This window comes from Ciconia boyciana, chromosome 8 (assembly GCF_034638445.1).
Source record: "Ciconia boyciana chromosome 8, ASM3463844v1, whole genome shotgun sequence".
Taxonomy (NCBI): Eukaryota; Metazoa; Chordata; class Aves; order Ciconiiformes; family Ciconiidae; genus Ciconia; species Ciconia boyciana.
Window position 1 is genome coordinate 55,153,380 of NC_132941.1, and position 26,544 is coordinate 55,179,923.

General features: G+C 42.0%; 1 protein-coding gene across 6 annotated transcripts in view; it reads left to right on the plus strand.

Annotated features, from left to right (window-relative positions):
- Positions 1–6,603: 6,603 nt before the first annotated feature.
- ADD3 (adducin 3) overlaps positions 6,604–26,544 on the plus strand; it is a 101,554-nt gene continuing 81,613 nt past the window's right edge. For 2 of the 6 annotated variants that reach the window (XM_072871069.1, XM_072871064.1), the window contains exon 1: positions 6,843–6,977. The gene's annotated coding sequence lies outside the window, so the exon portion shown is untranslated. Of the gene's footprint in view, positions 6,626–6,842; positions 6,978–26,544 lie in introns of those variants that run through there. The other 4 variants (XM_072871066.1, XM_072871065.1, XM_072871068.1 and 1 more) reach the window with 3 other exon arrangements.

The window sequence follows — 26,544 nt, forward strand, 5'->3', positions numbered from 1 at the left end:
TGGCAGACAGTGTTATTGCCTCTTGGGAAACAAGCATTCCTGATCAAAGACTATCCTTGCAGAATAAATAAGCAAACCAAACTAATGCGTGTGTATGTGTGTGTATATATATATACAGTTCACATGGATTTATATGACATGTTGCATATGCTAATGTCAGTCCATCTGAGGGGGTAGAAACTGATGGGGAAATTGTAGCTACATGGAAGGAACAGGAATTTTCCGGGGAACCTCAGCATGGCAGAGAGACTGTTCTCAGAGCTCGTAAAAGACTTCTGCAGCCTGCTAATTATATGCTAGCCAAATCTTATTACAAACAAGTAATAAGTATAGGCACGTTTGTTGGCTTTGCTAATGACATTAATGTCTTTTTTGATGATTTGCAGAGCTACAGGGGGCCAGAGACTCAATTTGTACTGACGTATCTCCCACTCTGGTGAAGCCTAGGGAACTCTGTTGATGTTTGACATCTTTTCACCATCTATCTTTAGACAATTCAAGGTCTGTTCTCTGCACAGTAGTTTGAGCTGCTTCTTCTGCTGTGTAACACTTATACGCATTCAGAACTCTGCTTCATGCATCTGTGTATTATTTTCTTGTATATAAATGATGGTACGTAGAATTACACATTACTGTTGTTAAAGGGAATTTGTGCTTTTACTCCTCCACAGTTTCCTTATCTCCCTTAGCAAAACAGCTGTGGCACTGAAGTCTGCTGTGTAGATTCATGTATCTTTCTCCTGCAGAGTCCCAGAGAGTTCAGATACCCTGATTAAAACCACTGACTTTACAATTTAGGGTAAGTCATCAGCAGGGAAAGAGGCAGACTTGGAGCTGGTTAAAACACATTCTGAAGAATTGCTAGGATTTGCCGGGCAAAGACAAGCAGAGGTTTTTCTCTCACACAGTATCCACATACCTCTGCGACTGATTTGTTTTGAGTTTCCAGCGTCTGTTTGCACAGACCTGATCATCGGTCCCACTGCCCTTCTCCGCCTCCTGTCTGAGAACAAACCGAGACAGTCAGCAGAAGCAATCTCACGTCGTTTAGTATGAAAACCACTGAACACAGTTTGTCCCGCCAGGGAAATCAGTGCTTTAAGTATGTGAGTAATCCACTGACTTCATAGGAATATCTCCGGATGGATTTTTTAAGCATGCTCTCAATGGCTGCAGCGACAGAAGGACACTGCACTGAGCATATGCTTGCACGCTGCAGGGGAGTGCCAGCGAGCTCCATGTAGGTGCTGCTGGCCCATGCAGAATTTTGGGGAGCCCTGCCGCGCTGGGGCAGCGAGCTCCTGCCCCCCAGCTTTTGATCCAGCCATTCCTAGCATTACGTATCGCTGGGAATACACTCAGAAACTACAGATGAGGTCATTCCCAAGAGTCTGCTAAGGTATTTGGGGCCCTTGACACTGAGAGGAGCTAAAATCTTACACTCTATGACTGTTTTTTAAAGGGAAAGTGGAACTCTTTTTATAGTACATTAGCAGTTTGTTAATCTTGAATTGGTAAATTATTAACTCCCCTACAATTTGTTTATCCTTATCAGAGATTGTGCTAACATATGTTCTTCCACCTTATTTGCTTCAGAAGAGGCTTTGGGAGTAACAGTTACCTATGCAGAATCCAAAATCAAACATTATTTGTGAATTAATATTGTTTATGCATATTAAAAAATTTGAGGCTGATTTCATCTCTGTGCTGTCTTTTCAAGTGATCCATCAAATATGAAAGGCAACAGTTTGCCCAGAAGGCCTTGAATTTGACTTGATGCTCTAAACTTCAAAACTTTTGTCCAGGAAATTATGCCACATGCTCCTCTGTGGGTCCAGAGTTAGAACAACAAGCACAGCGTGCAAAGATACATCACCACTGAGGGCAGAGGGTGACTCGAGCTTTGTCCTATGTCCATTTGTCTTGGGATAACGAAGAAGAAAGTGGACCTTTACCCTGGAGGCCAGGATAGGTACAGAAAGCCTTTTTCAGAGCTACTGAAATCAACACTCGCATCCCCCAGCCCATGACCTTACGCTCCCGTACTTCCGTGCTCCTCTCCCCCAGGCAGTTGTACTGGGCTTCCCATCAGGTGTGGGTCTGGTGACAGCACACCCCCGTCAGAGGTGGCAGTTCAGCTTCAAGTCACAGTTAATGTGCTGCCAAAGAATTCCTAACTTCTTGTTCAACCAACATAAACCTTTTGCCTGAGTGTAGATGGTGCTGAGCCGACAAACGTGGGTTTCTTGATGCAAAAGGATGTGCTGTGCTCCAAATGCATCATCAGAATCACAGATTAGAGATGTCTTTTAAAAAATGTGCTCTGAACATGAGTTTTTGCTTCCAAAAATAACTTGTATTTTGCTCATATTAGAAGAGCAGGATGTTCTTTCCTGTCCTGAAGGGATAAGGAGGAAATGAGAACTATGGGGTTTTTTGTATATGAGCTACTATTCTTCTGGACTAGTGCTGTGAATCTTGATTTTTTTTTTCCCCCAGCCTTAGCATTTTATTCCCCATGGACCTCATTTTGCTTCCATTCATGCTGATGTTACCCCAGTGAAGTTCTCTTTGATTTCAAAGGAATTCCTCCATATTTACAACCTCTCCCATCCTGAGGCAGTAGGCATTAGAAGGGAGGCAACCTACTGAAGAGAGTGAATGCTGAGTGTCTCAAATCCCTTTTCAAATGAGATAAAATCAGCTGAGAGACACAAGTGGGGGCAGAAAGCATCCTTTCCGGTCCCTTGCATTCGAAGGAAAGAGACGGCTCTTTGGAGGAAATGTGAACGTAATGGACTGTACATTTGTGTCCCATTGTACTGAGGTCTGACAGGAAACACTTGGGGCTCGATTCAGGAAAAAGTAAATAGTATTCCTTTATAATACTCTCATAACCCCGGTTGTCCTGCAGTATTTGACTACATCCCTGTCTTTAATGTATATATTCTCACAGCTGTCTCCAGAAGACCAGAAGGAAATCTGGCCACTGGGGAGCGGGGGTGGCATGGGAAGAGCTTGTGAAGCAATTTCCAGCCAACGGCCCTCCTAACTGACAGCAAAAGTCCAGTGGCTCTCTCCCTTTTAAACCAAAGGGACTCTGGACAGCTGCCATTATTGGCTGCCACCATGGCGGTTCCTTACAGGAGGAGAGCTGCAAATACCAAACTTTGGGTAATTTCTGAGCAGCCTCTGCCAAACCCGTGAGAGCGCTCTCTCGCTATCGGCTCTCGCCGTAATGTATAGATGGCTGCAGCGAGGTCTCCCACCACGTGTGCAGGGCCACAGACTCCTCAGCAGGTGCTGGGGAATCCCTTGGCTAGAGGTTCACCCTGCAGCAGTGTGGAAACGGCTCCAGCCCTCAGCATTTAGCAACTTTGTTCCTCATACAGCCAGCTGAAACTGAAGCGGTCTGCAGGATCAGTGCTGGTCCCTGGAAATGCCTTTCATCCCTCCCGAGTGAGCCTGCCTCCCGGAGCGACCGGGGTCAGGGAGCTGTTACGCTCCTTTGTCCGCGGGGAACATGCAGTACCACCAGTGTTTGGCATTTTGCTGTACAGCTCTTGAAGCTGCAAAGATTGCAAAAGAAACCAAAAACCCCCACACATAACCCAGAAGAGACAGATTGAGGACATAATGCCCTTGATTGAAAAAGGAGGCACCCAGGAAACCTTGTGGTATATATGCTTTTTTTAACTAGAGCTAAAGTAATTTGGCATGCACGTCCCCTGAGCTGCTTCCTAAACCACAGCTGCAAGAGGAATTATCTAGCTCTTAGCTGAAGTAACTCCTTAAAAAAAACCCCCAACATGTAGGTCATTAAAGTGCTAATAAAAAATGTTGATGAATCTCTGAGCAGTGCTCTGATTATCTCTCTGTGGGGAATGAAGAACTCATTAACATGAGCTCCATGCCACTCCCTCCTCCTTTCTCAGAGTTTGGCATAAAGCAAGGAAACAAATGTTCGTGGTTTGGCCAAGTTTCTAATGAGTAGCTCAGCTAGGTCCACTGATTAGACACATGGCTTTACGAAGGGTGAAAAGGCTGCAGTACCGTGTCAATCGGCAAAGTAGTTCTGCCAGATAGGGTCCCCAAAAAGGAAACACTACCTGTTGTGTGGATTTTTTGCAATGTATTTAGCAGGAAATGTACAGAAAGGGTGTTTCATTGACACGGCAGACAGGGAGCAACACTGTGAGGTCTAGAGAGTGTAACAGAGCTGGATGTATGTCTGAGGACCCACTCTCCAAAAATGTAATGCTGTGTTAGCTTACTATGGGTTTGGTTTCACTCATTAAGTGGGTATTTTTTTTAATACTAAGCTATAGTCTGACCCCAAAAGAACAGACTTGGCTATTACCTGTCCTCCCCTCTCTAGATGTTACCTCTCCTACTCCACAGAAGGGTGTCTACGCAGCAGCCCCCAGGCACCGCAGGAGCCGGCAGGCAGGCAGCACAGGCAGAGATCTCCATTTGCTGCACCATCCACAGCAAGGAGACCTGCCTAACTCCAGCTGGCCAAGGCCAGTGACTATCCAGCAGCACCTGGCAATTGTTTCGAAGGAGGGAACAAAACCTCCAGAACTAATTGGGGAAATCTCTCTCATGCAGGAAAGTTTCTTCTTGATCCTGCTTGTAATCCATTTATGGCCTGAATCATGAGGACTTGTCATCTGCATAATCTTTCCAGGACTAAAGTAAAACTCATCCACATGCCCAGGAGAAGAAAGCTCGCCCTACAATAAACACGAAAGGCATCTTTACATGCCTGAAAGCATTCTGCTGGGATAAGCAACTGCTGCCTCTGAAATTCAAATCTCAAGGTGTGTGATCAATGTCACACAGCACCTTAGCACTCAAATCAGCCTCCTGAGACATCAAGTCTGTCCCCTGCTGTTGCAGACAATGCATCATATAATGACTTTAATAAACTTCATCTCAAAAGCTGTGAGATTTTTCCATTCCCAATACCCCCTCTGTAAAAGGTGGAATTTGATTGCCTAAATGGTTAACAAAATTTCCAGCTAAAATTTGTGCATGGCCAGTTCATACCCAATTGCTCTTATGCCAACACCGTTTCTAGCTAAGCAGTTGTCTGGGCCAGGGTGCAGAAGTTGAGGCAAGTCCCAATCCATGGATTTCATTGCAGTATTGCCCTCATTTTCAAAACCACATCTTAAGGTTGGCGTTTCTTGGCCTTTTCAGGTTGAAAGTTTATTAAAACATGATACAGCTGTAATTTTTTTCTAAAAGGAAATAAAAAAGAGGGGATGAACATGCAAGGAACAGCCCTACTAATTCCATGACTGTTACACTGAATAAATACACAAATTGGAGAAAGCCAATTGCTTCAACCGTCATAGCGCACTCTGCATGTAGGTAGGTGCCTGTAAGCACACTCACCCGTATTCTTCCTGTGCCCAAGGTAAGTTTTAATTTCCTACAACCACCAGATAGTTAGAGGTCTTGTGGTAAATAACAGATGCTCTACCACCTCATCCCATTATTACTGGCTGGTGCCTACAGGTTCCCATAGCGCTGGTCCAGTCAGGTGGAGCCATCTCAGCGCTGAGTACAAATTTGCAAAGCTAAAACATGTTCTGCATCCTCTCCCTATCCAAATCAAATATCCTGTGGCTGGATAGTTTGGTTCCTCAAGCACTTTTTTCTCCTAAGACCTCTCTAGCACCTGAGGGGCCTTGCTTGCCTTTCCGTGATGGACGTGCAGCTCCTACACCGGTGTGGTGGCAGCAGCCAGCAGGGCTGGAGCCTCTTTGGTGACTCCATCAGAAGAGGGCTCCGGGCAGGCGGTGTCTTCACCCTGCTCTTGCTCCAGCCCTGCTCATTTCCCCATGATCACAGTCCCCGAGAGGCTCTTCAAAAGCGAGCAGTACACAGAATTAAAAGGTTTTGTCCCCGAACCTACATGAAGTTAGTTGTGTGAGTAATTTTACACCTGTAAGCCATATTGCTGATTTCAAAGGGAGCTTTTAAGCCTTTCAAGCATATTGTAGGCAACTTCCGAGTTTTAGAAGTAATTGAAAATATAATTAAAATACAGACTTTTTTGCATAGAAAGGACAACTATCACCCAGTGCTTCTGTAACTTCAAACGGCTGGTCAGAACTACTCAGATGTAAGCAAACCAGCCCTGAAACCAAGAAACCAGTAACTTTGGGTGGGGAACCAAGGCAGAGATGACTTTAGCTGCAAAGCAGAACAATTACACAAAGCCAAAAAAAAAAAAAAAAAAAAAGGACAGCTTTTGCCAAAATGAGATTTGCATTTCGTGCAGCTTTTTTTAGCCAGGGCCGCTTTCTCCCCGTGGATGGTGCAAGAGCCTTCTCCTCAGCAGCACCAGCCATCTGGAGAAGCCTTCTGCTGCCTTTCAGCCCCAACGACTGTTTAAATCTCTCAAAATTTCATTTCAAAACAAGTCTTTTTTTAGTTTGTGGGGGCTTTTTTATTCATTGTTCCCAAATACACCTCATTTTATCCCTCCCCCCCCAGCTGTGCACCGGGCATTGCAGAGTCCATCTCCTCACGTCAGACCCCGCTCGCCATGGCCCTTCAGAGATAAACGCTCCCCGGAGGATGCCTCGCCGTTGCCCGCCCCGCACTGCAGGTACAGCCGAGGCGCGGGAAGTCGGGCCGGGGAGGAAGGCTGCCGCCCCTCGGCCAAGTTTGAAGCCGGGGGAGGGTGACGGGGAGCGGCGGCCGCCGCCCCCCGTCACCCTCCCCCGGCTTCAAACTTGGCCGAGGGGCGGCGGGGGAAGGGCGGCGGGCCGAGTCCCCGCTCGCTGCCAGATAGTGAGCCACGGCGGGCGGGCGGGCGCGGGGGGCGGAGCCCAGGTGTCCCTTCCTGCCACATAGTGTGCCGCCCCTTTCCCCGCCCGCTCGCCCGCCGCGGTGGTGCTGGGGCTCCCGCCGCCGGCGAGGAGGGATGGACTGAAGCACAAAGGCGCGGGCCCGCTGAGGTAACGCTCCCGCGGTGCGGTGCGGGGAGAGGAGGGGGGGATCCTTTTCTTTCCCGCCGAGCGCGGGCGGTAGCGGCCGTTGCGGGGCTGTGGCCGAAGCGTTGCCGCTGTTGAGGAAGGGGGGGGTGCGGCGGGAGGCCTGCCGCGCTCCCCCCGTTCCCTCAGCCGCCTCACGGCTGCGAGGCTAGCGCGGGGCCGCAGCTGCCAGCGGGCTGAGGCGGTGGGGGGACTGCGGTCGCTGTGGGGCTAAGGGGGAACTTCTCCGTGGGTATACGCCAGCTCTCCGGCCGAGGGAGATGCTGCAGTGCTGTCTTTCTGCCTCAGCGCTGAGCTGGAAAGGACAGGGCTTTAAATAATGCGCCTCTGCTCGGAATCTCTGCTAATCAAATAAAACCTTGAAAGTAATTATTATAATTATGGACTGACCGTCGTCCATGGCAAGGCTCCAAAGTCCCTATGAGTCTCAGAAAACTTCCGAAAATTAATTTTCTTTAGCCTTTTTATATGTTTAATCGCGCACGGCTCCACCTTTGCCGTCGATAATGGTGCGGGGAGCCCAGGAATGCGATTTCCAGGTGCAGGCACACGTATTCTGGTCACGGCAATGCGTAGCTACCGGCATGACGAGCATCTGCCCTGCGCCGCTCGCTTCTGGGGGATTCACTGTGGTCAGGCAGCGCTGTGTTTTGTTAACAGTTTGGAATTATCTTTGTTGTGTGCTTTATATTAGGGAGGACAAAAGTCAAGATTGGTGCCTTGAACTTTAGGGTCCAGAAATGAGCATTACGATGGGCCTTTTGGGATTTTGTTCCTCACTTTTGGTCTCACCCCAAGACAATTTTCATCTCGCATTAAAAAGCTTATTTATAAATTCAGAGCAGATTTATCAATCAGCGTTCAACCCAGACTTCAGGGCAGGCAGGCAGGGTCTGTACGGCCGAACAACGTGATTTTATCAGGGAAGCCTTGGACTGGCTCTGTAAGGAGGGTAGAGCATGCCTCAAAAGCAATAATCTCTGCATCCGGTCATGGAGGTGGGTTGCTTCTGTCTTCTCAGCATCGTTATGTTACAGGTGTGTTGAGGCTGAGTCTGCTGGTTTTCATCCACGGGTCCTGGACTTGTGTCTGGAGGGTAGTGATGTGACACCAAGCAGAGGAAAAAATGTGTAGGATTATGCCTCATCTGTGTGGTGCCACTATGTGGAGGAGTTATGTTTTAAAACAAATAGATAAAATCAATGGCAATGAATATCTGGGGAAAAAAATAATTGGCCAAGGGTTATAAAAGCATGACTGTATGAAATTGATGAATTACTAATTGTGTGGGAGAAGTTGTTGCTTAAATCAGCTTTGGTACCAGAGGAATGAAGCTAATAAATGTGACCTCAGCCTGTAAAAAAGGGCTTTGGTGTGCCTGGGGCAGCTTCAGGCTGCCTCACCTGCCTCCTGTTCCAGTTGCTGGTGACTGGAATAAAGCAGAGGTGTGGCGGACGTATGGCTGTGTGTGATCTGCTGGGAAGCAGCAGTGGTGGCTCTGGTGGGGAGCGGTGTGAGCCGGGGCAGTTCTGCACGTGGCTGCTTTGGCAGCAGATCTGCGGTGAAAGGCTCCCTATCACCTTCCTGCCAGGGTTTGCTGGCATGTCTCTTGTACCAGGGAGTTCTCTGGTCTGCACACCCTGTCACATAACTGGCCTGGCAGAAAACAACATGTGAACTCCTCGTTCGAGCCTCCTTGGTGGCATCCAGTACTTACATGGAAAGAAGGTGTGAACTCTGGGAATGCATCGGATGAGCTCCTCAATGCTAGTTTGAGTAAGGAGTGCATGTGCTCCTCAATGAAACAAAATTATAATTGTGTGATTAATAGCGTATACCAGTTTTAACGTTAGAAACTTTCATGTTAACACTTTTAGTGATACTCTCATTATTTTTCAGAAGACATTATTACTTGCATTTAGTTTTGGCTGGGACAATGTGAAGCCCTAAGCAGGGAGGAAGGGGTGGGCTATTTAGGGGGCGAGTGTTTAATGATCGAGGTTAGTGCACGATGATGATGATTAAGCATGTCCTTAATTCTTGACCAATAGATGGAGTGCTGCTATGCTTTAGGATATCTGGGGATTTAATGGTCTCTTGGTTAAATCAGTCATTATCCTTGACTCTTGCCGGAGGATTGAGGCAGCTGACATTTTTATTTAAGGAAATGATGATTTTAGGGTGGTGCAGTTAGGCTGTCATGTACACTGTGATCCTCTAACCCAAAGAGGAGGTCCAGGTGGTGCCTCTCATGCCAGAGACTTTGCATTGCTTGTAGGGAGGGTGGACTTGAGTGGTCTGGGGGAATGGGGATGTTTTGCTGTCAGTCAGTGAGGTGTACTGCAGCTCTACAGTCGACCCTTTGCTGGTTATGAAATGACCATCGCTTGTTTGACAGGGCTGGATGAACCGAGCTGGGTTCAGCGTAACTGTGCTGGAACTGTCCCTGTTGCATGTGATGTTAGAGGTGACTTTGCACACTGTCCCTGCTTTTGTTCAGCTCAACTTGTTACAGGCCAAATGACCTGGCATAAGACACTATTTGCCGTGAAAATCATCAGAAATTAACATGTAAGAGACAAAAAATGAAAAATATTTTAAGACAGGCCAATGTTAGTTTGTTTCCTTTTGTAAGTGGAATGTTTTACCGATCAAAAACTGAAATGAAAGGAGGCAGAAGGCTGCTAGTCTTTCCTTGTTAAAATCATTGTTGCTAGTTAAAACTGCAGCATATGTCCTTGCCACAATGTGGATGATGTTGGAAGGATAATGCTTTAAAAAAAAAATTTAATTTAGGAGAATAACTTGTGTGACTCGTACATAAAACTGCCTTTGCTAGCTTTTTTTTTAAACTGGAGAAAAATTTTTGTTTCTTTAAAAAATGTCCTGTAACTTTAACAGTTGTAGCAACCCCTGGCTGTTATTTCCCTTGTAAAGCAATTTTGCATTTTCGTAGTGCTGCTGTTTCAAAAACTGAGTCTGTCATTGTTTTGATTTAGAAGAATGCAATTTATATTATTTAATACAATTGCTTCCCATTACATCACAGGCTTTTCTTCAAGCTATGTTTTGAAATGCTGGCTGCCATGTGAGAGAAGGTGGTAGATGGTGGTGTGGCTTCTGGTAGGGGGTAGTTGTCTTTTGTGTAGCACTTTTTGGCAGATGAAGATGAATAAAAGCTACTTGACCCTTAGGGAACAAGCAGTAACTTGCTCATTGTGTATTAATGTCACATCTGTTTGCCACAGAGACTACTCTGCTTCCTATATTAACTTTGAGTTACTTGGCATATGGGGAAACACTTTTGTTTCTTTTCTGTATTCAAGATAACACAAGTTATTGTACATCATCGCAAATGAGATTGAGGTATTATTTCTTTTAAAGATATCCTAGCAAGTACATGGCTGTTTTGTGGATAATTTGTGGTTTGGATTATTAGTTAAGACAAACCAATTTTAATAAATTTGGTTACATAAGAAAGTATCTTTAGTTATGGCATGCTCTTAATCTAGGCTACGGGGGGGGGGGGGGGGCGGGTGGGCGTGTCACTTCAAAATCATCAAGTAAACTGGAAAAGGTTCACTACTAAAAAGTTGAGATTTTCTTTAGATTCATTGAAAAGTTAGGTAGTGAAAGAAGGCTTGAGAGCTTCAAACCTCAGTGTGATGGTGATGGCTCCTGCTTGGTTTTTTTTCCCTGCTGGATCTTCACAGTTTGGTAAACGTGATGTAGGTATCTATTTAGTTAGGACTCTGGGAGCATATTAAGTGTAGTATGTGTCTTATGGTAGTAATGTCAATTCTGCTTGACAAGGATGCAATCAGCTGTTACAAAGTGCTAATTAGGGAAATATTGCAATAGCCTAATTCATTGTTCCAGTCTCTTGAACTGTTCTGGTCTTGGCTAGGAAGAAACTCTTTTCTTGCCTTGCATTGTTTAATGTGTTAAAATCCTAGTGACATCAAAGCAGCAGGTAGTTTTCATGCGAATTAGCAGGTTGAGGTGAAGATCAGTAAATCGCAAGCTGGTGTGAGAGCTCCAGCTTGCTTTGTAGCTTTTCACATTGTGTTTTCTTGACCCACAGTAGCTAACAGCTGGTAAGTTCCTTTTCCCTTGTGCAGTCAGAACCTACTGAAGCTACTTCTCCAGCTGAAGTACGTGGCAATCTTGAATACCATAGTGTTGATGGCAGCTTACTGCTGCTCTTATTGTTGCTGTGCTGCCTTGAATGAGTACCTAGCACAGTGTTGGTATTAATGGTAGCTGGCACTTCAGCCAAGGCCTGAACTGTCTGCTGTGTTGGCCAAAGTAAGAGGATTCTATTGAATTGCTTTGAAAAATCTGTGCTTGTTATCTTTATACCTGTAATAATTGTTCTCAAGATTTTTTTTAATTGTTGCATGTATTTAATTATGACATGGTGTATTTTTTTTGTAGAAAACAAGCATTCCTATGCATATCATCCATAGCTATTACACTAAATACGACATAGTTTGGAGGCCAGTTGGATCTGCATCTTGTGTTTGCAGATGCACAGCAAATGTCAGATGTGGAAGCAGGGTGCCTACTACCCAACCAAGCATTCCTGTGCATGTCCTTCTGGATGGTAAATAGAGTGTAAAATAGAAAAGCTTACTTATTGGATAAAACTTGCTGTACTTGTTCTAATACAGTAAAAACAAAGGAAAATTCCCTCCCCCCCCTCCCCCCCCCCCAAATGTGGACTGGCTTTTGTTGAAGAAATGCTTTTTTTGACAGTTCTAGAAGTCCTGGCAGAATGCTGTGGAAGCAGTTTGGTACTGAAATTGTCTGTGTGATTCAAATAAATAATTTCTAGATTAATGAAAATTATAAGTTGGCTGGGTTCAGAGAGGTTGCTGATATTAACATAAGTTGTTTCATATGATCCAGTATCCCAGTACTTCCTTAGCAACCTGTATGACATTTTAGTCTTTATGTATTTATATACAAAAAACTCTGTATTTATAAAAAGCATCAGTAAGGCCACAAAGTCAAGTATTTGAAAGCTGGGTAGTGCTTTCCAAACAAAATATCCTGGATTTAGAAATGAAAATTAAACTATAGCGGTGGAAAGTACACTTATGAGCCCTTGTGTCAGGAAGAGAAGAAGTGTTTTGGCCCAGGTGCTTCAGATCTAGCACACACTTAGCAGAGGCAACCTTCAGCCTAACATATGAAAAATTAGGTGAAAATGAAAATAGGATTTTGGGACGGAAACAGCGGACAATGCTAGGCGGTGCATCCAGTTCTGTCTAGAACTGAATACAATGACACAAAGTAGTGACCTCACAAGTACCTTTGTGTTTTCCTGACTCAGATACACAACCATTTTTAGGAGTGCTAATGAACTGCATAACAATTTCTCCAGGCTCCTGGTCAATGCTTAAACAGGAGTAAAACACAATTTAAGCCAGCTCTCTTTTAATGTACCAATTATTGTTACACACCAGACAACCTACTGTATTTGCTGTGCATCCTAAACCACCAAAACTAACCCAAAAAACTTAATTCTTAGAACATAGAAACTTTATTTGGAGATTGCATGATCTAGTAGCCTGTGGAGGGTAAGACTGAGTATTCTCTTATGATTGTTTTCAGCAGTATTATCTGCAATTTCTCTGGTGCTGAAATTTAGGGTGCAAGAAGTAGTGTATGAAATTAATACCTGGCACTCCCATGTTAACTGAATAAAACATTGTAGTTGTAGTATTACTGCCATAATAAACGAATAACTAGTCAAATAGATATTTATGTTATCATGATTAAATTGTGATAGTGCCTACAACAAGCCCATCATACTGTTTCAGATCTTGATCGCATATGAAGCATTGTACTAAATACCCAGTTAAGGAGTAATTGTCTCTGTAATGTTCACAATTAATCTGCATGATTTCTGGCTTTCAGTGGCAGCTGTCTTAAAATGCCTATTTGTCTAAAATATATGCAAAGGCAAAACTCTTCTGGTGACTCAAATTTTTTTTGACCCAGCCATCAGGGTAGAAAGCAGAAGATGTTCGTGGTCTTTAATTCATTTACTAAATGGAAGCTGTTGTCTCTTAGGGCAAGCTGTGTATTTTCACGCCAAAGGTTGTGTCATTTTCTTATTCCTAAAATTATTGAGGTTGTGAAAGAATCTGTGGGTATGTGTTGATTTTTCTTTTTTTTTTTCTTTTTCCATTCCCATCGATGGACATAATACTGAATACAAATTAGATTTCTTACTGACGTGCTGATTGTTATGGATTGGCTATCCAAAGCTATTTGTCTTTGATGCGTAGCTGACTTGGCATTCAAAGGACACGTGCATGTTCTGTGTTAAATGGCTTAAGGACTGCAGTGACACAGTTGGAGAGCTTGGCGGATACCTCTGCATGTGCATGATTTGGAACAAAAAAACTCCATCTTCTAAGAAAAAGTGTCCAAAGTAGATTGCTTAGTCAAATTTTCATAAATATTTTTATTGCAAAGATTTAATCCTGAGCAGCTGAGGAAGAAAAATGAAGTTGTGATACATGCTTTAATAATGGCTAGTATAATGTTTTGTAAAGCAAAGTATGCCTGTAACCAGCAAAGCCCTCTTTATAGTTTGGCTTGTTCCTTATCAACCTGATCAAAATCATGGGTCTGGTATTGAGCAAAAAATAAGAAATGCGCAGAAGAACTTGCAAATACATTGAAATTTGTGGGTTTTTAAAATAAATTACCAAAAAAAACCCAAACCCCAAACAAACACCAAAACCAGAAACCAAACCCAGTGGTCTGGCAGTCAGGTTTCCCCCTCCTTTTTTTACTCCATTTCAAACTTTATTTAAATAGTTTGGCAGCATGCAAAGAGATTGAATACATCTGTGTAGTGCTAGCATGAGTGAGTCTGTACTTAAAAACAGGTTAGTTTAAAAAAAAAAAAAATCAAATCTTGAAATGAATCCAGGTAGCTTCCTAGTTAAAACATATCAAATAACATGAAGCATGTGAACTCAAAACAACTCAGTCTAACTATATAAAATGTTTAAGCAGTAAAACATCAGGAGGGGTTTTTTTTATAGGTGGCTGGGTAATTTGCCCTTAGGTGGCAGAGGGGCAGTGTGGGTTCCCTCTTTACATCAGATGTTTTCCTGTGAGCCAAGCGCTTGGGGACAAACTGAAATACTGCTTCCTCTTCAAATGGCTGTTGCATATACGTTATGCTCTCTGTGTGCGTTCGCTCAAGCTTAGATGTTTTTAAACAGCAGTGTCCCTAATTTTACATGTCCTAAGACAACTCCTGGTTAAGGGCTAGATTTTAAAGACTGCTTAGTTCTTCTCAAGCACCGCACCATTCAAAATGGAAATTTTTGCTGTCTGGTCAGCAGAAAATGTTCTTTTTCTTGCCGTTCCTAATGTGAGTGTTTTATTGCATGTCAATGCTTCTAATCAAATCAAGTGACTTTGAATGTATTGCCAGGTGGGATCCCATGTCCTTCAAAATATCTTAAGTCTGAAAGTCTCCAGTTACCTGGATCAAGACACCATCTCTTCAGCAATGGACCCAAAGTGGCCAGTGGAGACTGTTAAGTGCAGTGGGATGTCTTCTGTACCAGAGAAGTGTTGTCCAGCAAGGGCAGTCAACATTTCAGTCCCACGCTTTGTGAAATCTTTGCTTACATGAGAAGATTGCTAAATCTCTCCTCAGTTGGCAAACACATATGACATAACTCGGAGCAAAAGGGAGGGAGACGGGAGGTAGGAGTTCTGAGTGGAGACAGGAGGTAGGAGTGCTCTGCTCTATAGTTAAGGCGAGCAGGAGCCCAAGCTCACCCAGTGGTTCCAGTACCAGCAGCTTTGGCTGCCTTGTCTTTTCCTGTAGCTGGAAAAATAGACTGCCTAGCCCATATGTATCTGCAGAGCAATGTGCATATGGGCAACTCTTTTCAAGAACCTCAGTTGCTATATGGCACTTGTCTCTAAGCTTGGGTCTGTGAACTGTTTCACGGGAGCCCACAAGACAGTACAAAGTATAGCAGTCTTATTGTCCCAATACTTGTGGTAGGAGATCCTCTCTCTCCATGGGAAAAACTCTGTTTCCTTGTTGAAAAGGGTTGAAATCCTCTCCTTTAGGGGGGAAAAAAATAGTAAAAATTTTTAGAAATCGGATGTATTGCTTCCTTTCCTATTAATATTGGCTAATATGTTGTGTAAGACTCTATGCACAATGTTGACTAAAAAGAATTAGCTAATGGTGGGAGTAAGAGTAACAATGTCATATTTATAACCTGGGTTAGCCTTTAACAGGGAAAAATAGCTTGAGGTATAACATGTAACACTAGTGTCTGGCTACTATCAAACATGCTGCAGATATATAGTAACGGGTATTGTGTGCAGTAAATTTATCTTTGTAGTAGAAACCTGATGTTGTTGCTATTCCCAGGGGGTAAGCTGAATTACATTATTACTGAGGCTGAGCTAACAGAGCTTTGCTTGTAGTATCCGTACAGACAAGATGGTTCTTCACAGAGGGGTGACCTTTGCTGTATTTTGGTTTCAGATTTCACAGGGACCTATTTCAAAGTTTTTAGCTTCAGTCCACACCCTGCTGATAGCTAGCTATAAAACTCTCTTTGAAGGAAGTTTAAAACAAAAAAGTCTGCCCTTTATTACTTTAATAAAGTTAGATAAAGGTAATTTGTTTACTCCTTTTGTAATATACACTGCTGCCACTGTTACTTGTCAATATAACTGATAGTTCAAAGATTAAATTAAAGCTACAGAATTACCAGTTACAGTCTGCAAATGTATAGCGTAAGTAATTCTTTTTTATGACTCTTCTGTTTATTAGTTAACTTGAAGAATGTGTACTAGCATATATTTGCGCTGGGGAAACTATTATGGTTGACATGGCATAATGTAGTGTACTCCCTCCAAGGTTATTCCACCCTCTCTCTAAACTTCTTTTGGGTTATTCTCTCTCTCTCCAAAACCAATTTAAAGAAACAAATTAAAGCCCTGTAATCCTATTTAAGAACCCAGTCAAATAAGAAGTCTGCATGTCACCATTTCAATAAATATAATCAGCTCTTTAATACAGTTACTCCTTTCTAGGACTCTGATTTCCATCTGATTAAAATAATTTGTTGTACATTACAACCAAGCTAAAGGGGACATCCTGCTCTTCCCTCCTGGCCATGTGGTCCTGCCCCATCCTCTCTTGTGTAAGCCCTGCTGCTTGCTGAACTTCTGTAATTCACCATGAATTACAGCAGAATACTTCCTCTCCCCCTGTCTGCATTAACTCTCTTTAATAAGTTGAATTAACTCAAGAGAGGGTTGAGTGAGCTCTAGAGTGGGTGCAAGGTGTCGAAGGCAGCAGTGAGAACCTGGGGGGAATAGGGAAGTGGGTGACTGTCAGCGCCAAGCTTCAGGTTGACTCCAGCCCCCTAATCCTTTGGTGGTGACAGCTCTGCAGGGTCCTGCCTGCAGTACTGGGAGGCAATGTGAAAACGTAAGTGGAAGGTGTTTGTGAGTTGAGCCTTCTGCAAGGGGACTTGTCTGTAGGAAAGTAAGAATGAAAAAGCTGTTTGTCTAGCCTTTGAGATACAATGTGGCAGCCACTGGGTTATGAGGTTCCCCCTACCCTCCCAGTACTCTCAAAATCTGAGGGGGAACGGTCATGTTTAAAGGGAGGCTCTTTGGGGTAAATGCAATGTTTTGGAGAAACTACGTAGACTTTGAAATTATTTTAATTAAAATAATCTCAGCAGGCTGGGCTGAGCTGCTCTTTGGCTCACACATCATGCACCCATATCCCAGCTCTGTGAGGCTGCCAGTGAGTGACCGTCCTGGGTGGTGTGGAGGTGTCGGGTGCTTGGGGTTGCTTTTGGTAACAGCCTTCCCTTGTCTCCAGAGCCTGCAGTATACGTGCACAGCACAAGATGCACAACTAAATTTTCTATTGTAAAATAAAAAGGTTTTCACTGTTGAACAATGTGTACCATTGCTGTTCTTATTTTTTGGTTCTACTTCATAGTTATGTATAAGAAATGGAGGTTAAATATTGCCATAGGAAAACATTGTGTCAGGTAGACAACAGTGTCTATATGTTCAGGAACATATAGAACAAATTATTTCTTTGGTCAGAGGAAAGGATGAGGTTGTGCTTGGTTCTAGTAATTAACTTATGCATATGTTTACAAGACAACTTTATAAAGAAGTAAGAATTACATTGAGGAAAATGTATACAAATAAGCTGTTTAGCATAGCTCAGCCTGCCTCCCAAAATGTTGTGTAACTATAACTTGCAGTCTCTTACATGCCTTTGAAAATGGTATTGCCTCTCTTCTCCTTCCATCCAGGTTCTCATCAGTTAAATGATGTGTAAGAAAACCTGGTGTTGCTACCAACAAATCTGGCAGAAGAATTGTTTTAGAAATGTAATGCTGAGCGTCCAACAGCAGAAAGCTGTTTGCTGTTTAAGTTGACTGAAACTGTTCCAGTTAGTATCTGTGCAGGTGGTGAATGATACAAATTCACAGTGTGAATAGCTGTCCTGCAGATAGCACTTTATGGTCTTCAGTGCTGGGTCCTCCTGGCTTTTTCCTGGACCTCTCTCTCTTTCATTTTTTCTCTTTTCCTAGCTGCAATGAAGCATGGTCTTCAAAAGTTTATATTTTCTTTGTTTGATGTGATATGCAGGCTTCAGTGTAGATACTTAAGGAGTCTTATCAAAGTAATACTGGCTCAGTCAGAGTAAAGATGCTTTAGTTAAATAGACCATGGCTGTGTTTAAAAATAACAGCTCTGGCTGTGTCAGCATGTTGGACGACCTGATACTGACTTCAACAGAAAGACCTTCTGAAAATTGCTTTGCCTGTTGCACATATCGCCCCCAGTGTGAACTTGTTTTCTGTTGGTAGCATTTTGGTGTTAGATGAACCAAAACCAAGCCCCTGAATTTTAAATGTGGTTAGCCAAATGGCTTCAGAGAAAGCTTGTTGTACTGGGCACCTCTTGAATGCACAAACAGGAGTAGCAGCACTTCTGCTCTTGTTCAGAAAATCATAACAGTGGTGTCTGGGGTTGGGTGCAAACACCGTCCTCATCTAAGCTCAGTAGTTTTGGGTTTGCAGCCATTTGATTTCTGTAGGAAAAAGGTGGTGTGTGTACTCTACAAGCCTGGGGTCTGTCTGTGTGTGACTGCCATGCTTGCACACGTGTAGGCTGTTGCTTTCTTGTAATAGTAAAGCATGTGGAGGAGCTCATTAGTAATTCCCATGCAATTGTCTCTTCTCACCCCAGTCCTGGTTTGGCTCTGACTTCTGCTGCTTTTCTGAAGACTCATTTCAAGCACTGGTATTCTTAAAAAGTCTTGCCTAATAAGATCTAGGCCATGTAAAACCTTTTGAAAATGCTGTGTGTATCTGATGTTTATTCCGTTTCTTACGGTTCTTGTTCTGTGTGGGTTTTCTGTCTTCCTTGCCAAGAAAAAAGACAGTATTACATTTTTGTACCAAGAGGAAGGGTATTAAGCTTACTCATAAAAAGAAGATTTATTATCAAATGTAGTTTTTCCATTTTGTCCATTGGAATTTTTTTTAAACTCTAACCATAGCCAGATTACTGGCTTCATTCATAGTTGTATCAAGTTTGGATGCTGTCTTTGTTAAATTATGGCTCCTGAGGGTTTTCTGTTACAGGGGTTTCTTTAGTCGGGGGAAATGAGGGTATAATAAAGAGGATCCAAGGACCGGACATAATGATTCTGTATAACTGAAACAAACAATGCCAGATTTGGCTGATGTTAGATTTTCCATTAAATTTTTTTATTGGCGTTTGTTCATTTTGCTTTAAGCAGAGTTTAAAACTGAGGCAGCTTGGGTGCCTGAAGTAACTGAAAGACCAATAGCAGACAATTTGGGCAATACTTTTAATCACTGTATTCTATGTTCATGCCTTTATCCTGAATTCTGGCTTACTCAGGAAGTCTCCTTGATTCAAATGCCATTAGAGCAGTAAATTCAACAGGAGACAGCCAGATTCACTGGAAGGATTACAACTGAAGCCAGTATAATAGACCTGGCTGTGCCTGAGGTTCCTGAAAGCTTGTTCCAAGTGTTCAGCTCATGTTTGGTGAGAAGCAGCACTGCTTTCTGGTGCAGTGAGTACCTGACCTTCATTGCCGTTGCCTCTGACTTGCTGCAACTGTCTGCTAGCTATTAATGGTATCTTTTGCCTTCTACTACAGTTATAAAATATTATTAATTGTAATATGCTAAAATAAGGGTAGAATCGTCAAAATGTACTTCAGGATGCAAGCAAATTTGCTGAGAGATTCTATAAATAAATGACTGTGCCTCAGCCAGAAATACAGTGTGAAGCAAGAAGGCAGAGTATGCCAGTGGTTTCCTCTCTTTCTGATGTTGAGCGCTGCCAGAAGAGGAATGATGCTGACTCTGTTTCTCACTGCCTCTGCTATGCCAGAACACTGGTCTTTCAGGGTAGAGTGTGCAGTACTGTAATTTTCTGCAGATACTCTCAAGGAGAGAGGAGGAGGAAAAAACATAGTATTAGCTTTGACATTTACAAACTAATAGATACCACAGTAAAGCTGCTGAAGTCAGAACTGTAGCCATCATTTTAATGTCCTTTTAATGCTTTTAGAATGCTTGCGGGTGTGTTTCCCCCCCCCCCCCCCTTATTCTCAATAACTTCTGTGTCTTTGCGCATTGGTGAAATTGGGTGCAACAATTCAATCACCCAATACACAAAACTGTTTCTTCTCCCCATCTATTTCTGCAGATGCTCTTCAATATACCTTATCCACTTCTTTATTCATAGAAATCTAGGATAAACTTTCCTAATGCTCTTTCTCTTATTCAGGTTCAGCTGCATAACTTTAACTCCTTTTCTAATCTTATTGTCTTTCCTACCCATGTTAGAAGCCACTCTCTGGTAAAAATTAAAGCCCTTACAGTGGCTAATCGTGTAGCACTTTGGAAGATGAAAACTGGATTCCTCATGGAGCAAAAAGCTGTATGTGATTTGAGATTAGCACTTGCAGTGCATTAGCACTGTGCATTATGGTCAAATTTAATGAACACAGCATTTTTAGTCTCTTTTTGTACCTTAATATGCATGTGGTACAATAGGATTCTGCTTGATGAAAAAAGAAAGCTGACAGAAGGGGTAAAACTACATATTGCCCCAAGGATAAACTTTTGGAAATATTTCTGTGGATTACAGCAATGAGTATTACGTAAGAAAGAAAAAAGTTTGCCCTGAAGTGCCTAAATTATTAAAGCATTTGTAAAAGTCGGATTTGTCTGTCTAGAAATTTATTGCAATGTCCACTTCTGACCAGAGGCGAGATGAGTATGGATGCATTGTAAAATCAGTCATCTACAGGGGCCTGTGGATTTTGAGGGCTGCAAGGTCGTGTAACTCGGTGTGAAAAACATAAAAGCTTACAGCCGATATCTTCAAATTATTTATTTATCTTGCAGTTGTGTGAAATTAAGTTTTCTGAGAGGCCTGAGTAACAGTATTTAGTGTAAGAGGATTTGATCTTCTAGTTGTTTTTCTTTGTGGTAAACTGAACTAGCACAGACTTGACTGAAAGTGTGCAATTGTGCAGCCTTCTAATTAATTAGTGCTCTCTTTAGCATATTTGATAGATCAGGTGGGTTATCAAAGGAGAAAAGTAGAACTATCTTGGTTGTGAGATGCAGTGATTTCCTTGTAGCATCTCATGGGGGGGAGTTTGCACTGGACTCTGATCCACAGCTACTGAGACTCTTGAGCTGCAGCATCTTTCTTTGGCTCAGTCCGTAAGGGAGTGGAAGGGCAGGAGGTATTCACACCACTCAGCTTGGCCAGCTGAGGCTTTCCCCTTAATCGCGTTCCTGCTTTGAATTGCTTTTTGGAGAACTCTCTATGGATGCCGGAAGCCTTAAAACAAGGCAAACCCAACTCAAGCTTGACTGGCTGATTAAGGTGCCCCAGTAGAGTAATGAATAGCACACTTAGGTTATTATGCCTGCATACAAATTCTTTGTACGGTGGGACCTGGACCCATGGGTCCTCTCAGCTCTGTGCAGATAATGCCCAGATAACAATTCTCTGTTTAGTTCTCACCTCATTACTCAGATTGCTGTCATATTTAAATATCCCATCTGCATATTGGCTTAACCTCTGGAAAGACTTGCGCTGTGAGCTTTTTTTTAAACTTTTTAATACAAGCTGTGTAAATGCTGCAGTATGTTATCTTTCTCCTTTTAAGATATTTTATCCCATACTGATGCGACAGCTGCTGCTGTTCACCCTTTCTGGGGACAGTGAAACCCTTCATATGAAATAGTTGGCACCTAGTAAAAGAATGAAGGTTTTGCCATTGATTTATTAATGTGTCCAGAAACACCTGTAAGTTTTGGGTTCTCAAGCAGTTCAATTTGTTTGTCTTCCTTCTTAAGAAAATAAACAAATGCACATATATCCTCATTTGTTTCTCCTACCCCCCATCCATAGGTATGCTTCAGAATCAGTCAAATCAAATTAATATCGAATTGGGGTTTCTTTTACGTTTGAAGAAAAGCGTTGCTAGCAAGGCTTCTGTTATAAATAGTAGGTAAGTGCACCTACCCAGCAGGGCTGCTTTTTTTAAGTGAGGCTGTACCAGTTGAAGTTTGGAAGTAATTTTTAGGCACTGTGTAGATAGACTGCATGTGGGCAGAGCTGCTCACCTGCATCACCCACCCTAACCGAAGTAGCTGGAAACGCTTGGGCGAGAGCGTAGCTGAGCCTCGGTGCTCGGATGCTACAGCAGCCTCTCTCGCTGAGATAACCTTTTCCTCGTGGAGCAGAAACAAGTGCTTTGCTCACCTCTGGGCTCAGATTGCCTCGTTTATCCATCCTCACCAAAGTTTCCTCTCTGAACAAGCCGTTAGGTCTAAGCGCACTTTATATCAATCTGATTCCACCACTAAAGACAGTGTTTATACAACTATATATGTTGGGTTTTTTTAATCCTGTTGAAAATTATGCTCAATTGAGATGTAACGGATGTTTAAAGTTCTTGTTAAAGGTTGCTTGGGACATTTTAAATAGCTGTGAAAAAAATCCAGTTTTCGATCTTCCTGCCTCCAGAAGCAAATACAGTTACGTACCTGTTGATTAGAAATTGGCTGGTCGTGAGAGGATTTTAAAATTGAAGCTCCATTCACATCATCTTACACTGTGTTTCTTAGGTGAAAATAGGACTTTTCCCTGCTTTGATTTTTATTCTTCAACTTTTTCATCATTTCATATGACCTTTTTAATACCGTGCTTGGAAAAGATAATCTAGATTAATCAAATACCTGAGCTTTACCAATAAATGTAGGTACTTGTAAGTGGCAATGCCCTCTGAAAGAGTTATTTAGTTTTATTTTTCAAAGGTCCAGTCACAAGATAATTTGGGGAAGGGGGTTGTTTTCTTTTCAACTGTTGATTTTAAGTGATGTCACTGGTAGCTAACTAACCTTGCTTAAAGTGCTTTAATTCCTTTGATAAATACATTGCCAAGGCAATAACCTCAGTAACCATGAACCATTTGGGGTTTTTACTAGTTTAATTTTATATGAGCATGAATGTAGAGTGAGAGTAAAATGATTATATAGAGAGAGCATTTTTCTTAAACGTTGGATTCTCTATTCATATGAATATGAACTTATCTGATCTAGTTCAGTAATGCATTTAAGAGCACTGTTCTTAAATGCTTCAATACCTGGATATCAAATATGGTGAAAATCTTCTGGGTTTAGATGTGGAATGATGCAGTCAGTCTTTCTGTGCTGTTTCTGTCCTGTTTTGAAAAGAGTTTAAGTTTTATTCAAACTTTCTTGAGGTAAGTTGATAGGATTTTATAAATCAGCAAGCATGAAAGAACCAAGTTCTTATTCAGACTTTACTAATTTTGAATTTAAAACTTACTTGTTATTTCTATTAATTTCATTGGTTGATCGGGGTTTTATCAGAATTAAACTACCTTTTATGTTCTAAGCAGTGCTAGAGCACACCAATTAAATATTAATCATGTATTTGAGTTACCTTACTGAGAGCTCTATAAATTGGTAAGAGATTTTAAGGATGTTATTAGCGATCAAAAACTTGGGTATGTATCAATTATTTTTTTTTCTCAAACCACTAAAATAATTTATTAAAGTGTCTTAAGTTTCTCCAGTCTTACAAACAGAGTTGTAGTAACTATTTTTTTACTTTGAAAATCAAATTACTAGTCTGGTGCAGTCCTAGGTAAGTGTTGTTTGTAGTAAAGAAGCTCAGTCTAGACTTAGTTCTAACCTGCAATGTTGCCTTCTCGCAGCTGGTATAGCAATGAGCTGCTACAAAGCAGTGTTTCCTCAGTAACATGTTCAGCTTTTCTTTGATAAGGGTATGTTGGAATTATTTTTGTGGTGGATGTGTGAAACAGGAGGGTGTGTAACTTTTTTTAGTTCTAGGAAACATTTTTTGTGAGTTGAGAGACTTAGAGAAAACATAGAAGATGAATGAAATGATTATACATAGAGAGAGTTTTTCCTTAAACATTGGGTTCAAGAGGTAGGCCACATCTGTAATCATGTTTTTAGAAATGAGTCCATATTAAATCAATTCTCTGCCAACAGCATCTGGTTGCACTTTATGTACATGTTTTCTTTCATAAAGAAAGCAAACCATATGACATAACCCCAGTCAGATAAAAATGATCGTTTATAATACTTTGTTTATTTATATAGCACCACAAGATGAAATATGTCTTCATCTGAAAAACCTTACAGCAGATTACAAAGGTGAGCAGATGACATCTGCATTTCCAGATGGCTGGTCCAGGGTACTGTGTAGTGTGGTTAATAAGCCCTGCTTAAAGGGATATGAATTTAGTAGCTGAATTGCTAATTGAATCGGGGCTAATAATTCCAGGTGCCTTCATGGGTAGTGTCCCACATCCTTGTAGTGGCCCTGCGATGCTGGTAGTGCTCCTGAGGCATTGCATGGGGTCAGAAAGAGCAATACTGTGCAGTGACAAACCTTCACAGACATGGTGCCTTTTAGGACTGGTAGCAAACCCCTGGTACTGCTCACTGCTATGAGTAAAATTTGGGAGCAATGATTTGCTTTTAATAAAATAGACTGCACAGCAGTTGTTCGCATGAATTGTTCAGACTAATTTCAGCAGTTTGATCTTAATTACGCTCTTAAAAGCGGCTTCTTCCCTTATAAAACAAGCTGTCTGTGGGGCCTGTGATGAGGTCCAGCCTGGATTCACCCTTTGGGTTCAACTTGGGAAACAGCCAAAGGATAAGAATTGGAAATACCTTGCGAACATCAGAGGCATGATTTCCTGTAATAAAAAGAGTACTGGACTGTGATGCCCTCAGCAGGGAGAGCTGCGCAGTGGGGTTTCAGCTGTTGTAATCCTAAACAACAGATCTCTTCAGTAGATGCCTACCAAGGTATTTAAGGGTGTCAGCCATGTCTTTCCCACATGAGAGCTGGGCCACCTGCAGCTGTGGAAAAACCTGTAGATGAAGCAGTGTTTAACCGAGCATGTGCGGTACTGTACTCCTGATTTTGGGATATTTGGAAGGAGCAATTTCCATGTAGGCCAGCAGACAGTTATTTCAGAAATAGCTTCTTGTGTCAAAAACTTCATAGGAGCTTTTATGCTTTATGCCCTGCAAGACCTTGTGTGTCAGTGAGGGACATACTGGGGAGGGAGGCAAATGTCATCTACTGTAGGGTTTATTTCTTCCCTTAACAGGCTCCAGTCAAATATGCACAACGAAAGGACATTTTGACAATTTAACAGTCTCATCTGAGATCCGGGATGTCTTTCATTTTGGATTTTTCAATTGATTATTTATACATTAAAGTTGCTTAGAATGTGCAGTATTCAACAAGTAATACTTTCTTTAACTCTTGTCATTTCAACTGATTAGCTTATCTGTTAACAGCATAACTTTTTTTTTTTTTACTCAGCCATGAGAATGGCAGTGGTTTAGAATAGATTTTTGTTGCAATACCAGAACAAAACAGGAATTTAAATACTGTGGCTATTAGACCTTTTAAAATTAGGCATCCTAATTAACAGAGCTAAACATGACTGACTTACTTAATGTAATTAACAGAATACTTATTACCTTTCTAGTTGCTAGGCTAAAAGGTTTTTAGCCAAGTACAAGCTTTCGCTGTGCATGATGACCCTTTAAAGGCTTTTGGGACTCTATCCAGCTGGCAGCTTGGTATTGCTGAACAGATGTGGCTGGTCTCTGGAGAGCTGATCTGTACTGCTAGCTTTATTAATTCCTGACATTTGTAGTGATATGTGGGTCCAAACAAAAGTAAAGAGTCTCATGTGGAAGTGGCATAATGTGTAAGTTCCTGTTGGTCTCTTCCTGATATGTTCGGGATGTATTCTGGTAGGTCTAATATTAGTCTTAGCAGCTCTTATTTGTTGTTTGTACATGTGCATGTTTTACTGTTCGTTGGCTTCATGTTCTGTTCTCAGTGATTCACAGAGCATCAAAATGCACAGAAATCATGTTCTCAGCACTTTGGAAGGCCTCTCCAGATAATTCTGAGCACTGCTTGTTCACGGGAAGCAAGTGGGCGTGCTGGAGGAGCATTCAAGTTTCCTGAAAGTCCTCACGATGACTGAGGAACTGCTTTGCAGCTCTCCTCTGAGAAGAGAGTTCGTCACTTCTTCCAAATATTATTTAATAATTAAAATCTTGAGGTTGGGAGGAAGTACATTTTCCTGTAGTAATGGTGTTGAAAAAGCAATTGAAAATTTGTGCTGATGGACTGGAGTTTGATTTCTCCTGGAATCTAATTTATATCTGCAAAAGGCGAGCTATAGTAAATTTGGATTAGTATGAACATGAACTTGAATCACAAGTGACAGATTTTTCTCTTCTTCTGGGGAGAGTTAGTCAGATGTTCTGTGTATGGGAAGACTTTGTAGACCACCCATTGATTATAAAAGTACTAAATTGAAGATTTTTTTTAATGCTTGTCAAATTTAAGAGGAAACTTGAAATGGTTTAGGAGTTTATGAATAAGAACAGTATGACCAGAAGCTGGCATGTTGGAGACACTGATCACAGGCAGTTGCAGACGGTGCTCTGAAGGTTATCAGTGGAAGACACCAGTGGACTATGAATTTCCCTCTTCAGCCACACTCTGGCACAAATACATGTGCTAATTACTGCAACAAAGGTGCTGCACTAATGCACATTACTGACCTCATCCCAAGAAACATACAGCACTAGCTAATTTCTGATATACTTTGGGGAAAACACTTATTTAAATACTTAATGAAAACAGATGTTTGGGAGGTTTTTGTGGGTATGGTAAGTCTTTAAAAAAAAAAAAATTAAAAAAAATCCTGAACTGTAATTATAATGGCTGATTCTTTATACCTTTCCAATCCTAGGTCTCTGAGGCTGTGCTTTGATAATTTCTCCAAGGGAAGCACTTGCTGGTCAGAAAGTGGATTCAGATT